This window comes from Scardinius erythrophthalmus (assembly GCF_964197995.2).
Source record: "Scardinius erythrophthalmus genome assembly, chromosome: 16".
Classification (NCBI taxonomy): domain Eukaryota; kingdom Metazoa; phylum Chordata; class Actinopteri; order Cypriniformes; family Leuciscidae; genus Scardinius; species Scardinius erythrophthalmus.
This window is the reverse complement of record NC_138236.1, coordinates 39,917,629-39,921,686: the sequence shown is the minus strand read 5'-3', so window position 1 is coordinate 39,921,686 and position 4,058 is coordinate 39,917,629.

The window sequence follows — 4,058 nt, the reverse complement described above, 5'->3', positions numbered from 1 at the left end:
GACGTGTTTCTGTGTTTATTACTCAGATGTGTCTCACAGGATCTCTGTAATCGGTGCAGAGACTCGCTGAAATATCAAGTGCAACACTCACGGTGAACACTTCAAACAGTAGTACGTTATTGTCACATGACCTCAGTATGTAGTACAGTCAAACCAAACATCATTCACACACCAGATATCATCTCTGATATGTTTCTACTAGTGTGATCAGGACACTATAGTTCAGTTATGTAAGTGAGGAGAGCAAAATAAAGTAAACTGACATATTATACCCAAACACTCTTCATTCAGTGACTACCAGTGACATTTATAAACATCTGGGGCCAGAAATGATTGGGACACTTTGAGCTGATCATGTTTTGCTGAAGTGTGTGTTCTTTAATTGCTAATGCTCTTTTTACACACAGACTGAACACAATGAAGCATTGCTTGGTGATTGGTTGAGCTGTATGTTATTGGTCTTATGAACCATTCATCCATGCTTGTCTCCTTAAAAAAAAAAAAAAAAAAAAAAAAAGGCATTTTAATTGGTTAAAATATCATAATTCTAATCTTTTAACCGCACCTTTTGTTGAGTCGACACAAACTCTCATTCAGATCGCCTCCATCTGACATGCTGTCCTTTTTAATCACGTTTCACTCAGACGTGAAGAAAACGTCATTTCTACTTCAGTTTTATCAACTTTAGATTCCAGTGATGAGTCCAGAAGGAGATCCGGAGAAGCGTAACCTTCGTTAACTCTACAGTAAACCTCCGTTAGAATTAACCCTTTTTAAAACAACCATTTTTTTTTCTTAGTGTGAAGAATATTTCAAAAATCTATAGAGCATTTTTCCACTATAAAGAACATGTTGTGCAATGGAAAGATTTCATAGATGTTAAAGAATCTTCACTGATTCCCATAAAGAATCTTTATTTTTAATATATCCATATTTCATTCATCTCGAACTGATAGCAGAACTGTGTGGTGTCGTCACAGGCCAGCTGCTCATAATAAGCCAATATTTCACCTGTTATAAAAAATGTGTTTAAAAAATCAATCATTCACACGATTTATTCATTCGTGGCCATATTTTACTATAGTGGCCATTTTGTACTAATTTGTTCCCTTGTTTTAATTTACTTGTGTCCACTATCTATCTAAAATGAGGGATATATTTTGTATTTCTAGGGGATTTTATGGTACTAAATTACATTTTCGATGTATTTATAATCAGTTTATTCACTTTTTGAGCACAGACCTAAAAACTAAATGTCCAACTTAAACTGGTAAATCTTGAACGCTTTAGAGCGACAGACTGAAGTTTGATCTCTTTTCAAAGACGACACTGTGAAGTGAAAAAAGTTTTAAAAAGACAACTTAAAAAAGTTACAGAATTTTATGTTATGAAAAATGTGAAAAATACTATTTTCAATTGTCACATGAAATATATTCTCAAAAACATGTCTTACTCTAAAACTGTGAGAAAATAAACAAGCTGTGCTCCAGATGTGCGGCTGATATCTCAGTAAACGAGCGTTCAGTGAGAGTGTGTTCGGCTGCAGTTCCAAACGCTTCCACTAGAGGAACTCCGTCTCCGTTCACTAATGACCACGAAACAGAACAAATGTTAGCATTTAATTTTCAGGACCATTGTGTGTGTGTGTGTGTGTGTGTGTGTGTGTGTGTGTGTGTGTGTGTGTGTGTGTGTGTGTGTGTGTGTGTGTGTGTGTGTGTGTGTGTGTGTGAGTGTGTGCGCATGTGTGTGTGTGTCAGTGGTCTTCACACAGGAAGACGGGTGGGAGGCGTAGAGAACATCAAAGTGAAGCCCAGTTCTCTTCATGTGTTCATTAAATAAAGAGGTCGAGACTCACTGATTCCTGTAAACCCGTCACTTAAAGATCACAGGAGCCACTCTACTCCTCTGTCATTCTCCGCAGACATTTGTTCTGCCGTAAGAGCAGTAAAAACTCCTGTCTTCATGTCCTGCATCTCGTGGTTTCCTCCATGGGAAGCTGGTTTAGTCCTGACCCTCTTTGAAGTGAAGTTAATGAGGTTCATGTCTCGTATGTGGGTCTGTATGCACATTACTCTCGCGTCCTCACTCCCCTACACTGGCTGACTGGATATAAAAGTAAAACTCGAGGCCGTAACTCAGCTGAGTTATACGAGGTGTCCGAAGACAACTTTCCCTCTGTCCGCAGGGAACACCTGGAGCTGAGAGAGGAGAGGAGGATCTCTCTCTTCTCATTAACCTGAGCCCTAATGCACAGGTGCCGACGGACGCCGGTGACGTCACTCAGCTTGTGTGTCCTGTTCAGTTTTCTCTCTTTTAAAAAAAGGACTTTATACTTTGATTCACTTCTTCCTCTTTCCTTCCTTTTTCCTGTTTCCTTCATTTGTTTCCTCAGTAGGAGAGAGCGTAACACAGCTGTAGTTGCACACACTCGTTTAAACACTTCCACACATGCTAGCATGACCAAACCTAGAGTTTTTACTGCCATAGCAACACGTATAGAGAAAAAAATAACCCACAATTCAAAAATCTTTGGAAGATCTGTTTTTTGTGTGTGTGTTTATTTAAAATTAGACAAATCTGATATTATTTTAATCTTATATCTGTAATTTAACAGTTGATATAGTTGTTTAATGCTAATCTAACAGCAGAAACAGTCGCCGGGTATAAACCCCAGGTGTGCAGACGGGGCATGTTGTCACACTGCGTTACAATGAGCCCCTATTAGAACTATGATATCCTATTCTATACTTTAATGAATTATTGAGAAACCATGAGAAAAAGGTGAATAAAGAGTCAATGCTCAGAAATCATTCATTATTATTATGTTTTGAGCTATTCTGTATAGTTGTGTTTTTCTGTTTGTTGTCAAAAAAAATACCATTATTAATTATTGTATTTTATTGACAAAATATATTAGTTTGTCTTGTATATTTTTTTAACAGATCAGATAACAATTTGAATCTGTATGGTCATGTTATAATGTGCATGTGATGGGGCATGTTGTCACATTTCACTTCCATTCTTTCAGAGTAACTCAAGAAAAAAGAAGACACTGTATTAATGAAACAACCCCACATAATTGTACTAGTAATGTGGGAAATATATACATACAATATATATGTATATATATATATATATATATAAATATATTCCATGCAGCTTAAGTAAGTTCAGAGATAGTTCATTTAAAAAGTTATTAATTTAGTTCATTATAGCTAGCCACTCTGGAGAAAACAGTGATGTCATCATCCAGCTCAGTTCTCATATAATATTCAATAATAAATAAAACTGTTGAATATTAAGTGCATCAACTATACTACTTATGCTATGGACATTTTTAAATGTGGCGACTTTTCAGCTAAATTATAGTTATTCTACATTTGTTGTTGTACGTATCGCGCGCTCAGAAATGTCGGTATTGTTAATGCTTTATCTCGTTAGAAAATAGAGCAGCGCCTAGACTAAACCTAACCTAACCATTACTAGCATTTATATTATTATTAATATTAATTATGATGATTTCCTTATAAATATGGTTATTATCTCAGGTGGACACCCAACTTAATATAGCCTATGATATTTACCATTTGAATCTAATGATGATGACATGTCAACAAATGGAAAAGTCAGCCAGCGGTTTATTATCATGTTACTATTTGTTGTGTATTGTATAATACAAATCATGTTAATGTGCCTTTAAGGCCCGTTCACACCAAGAACGATAAAGATAACTTTAAACTATAAACTAAATTATACTGTATCGTTCTGTTTATTCTAAGCGCGTGCTTGTCTGCCGCTTTAATATGTAATATTAATTACTAACTATTAACAGGGGATCTTTTCGCTGTCCGCGATCGCGTGAAGCATCAGCCACATTTCCACGAGCATCATCATAACGCGGTCATTAAGAAAGTGCTGAGCTGGACTGATTGTGCCGTATCGAGTGGTTTAGAAGAGAATGAAGTCAGAAACGTCTTTAGCTCCGATGATGGACTCTAGTGTGAACAGAAGCAAACTGAGATGCTAAAGCATGTGGTGTTAACCTGCATCTTCTTATC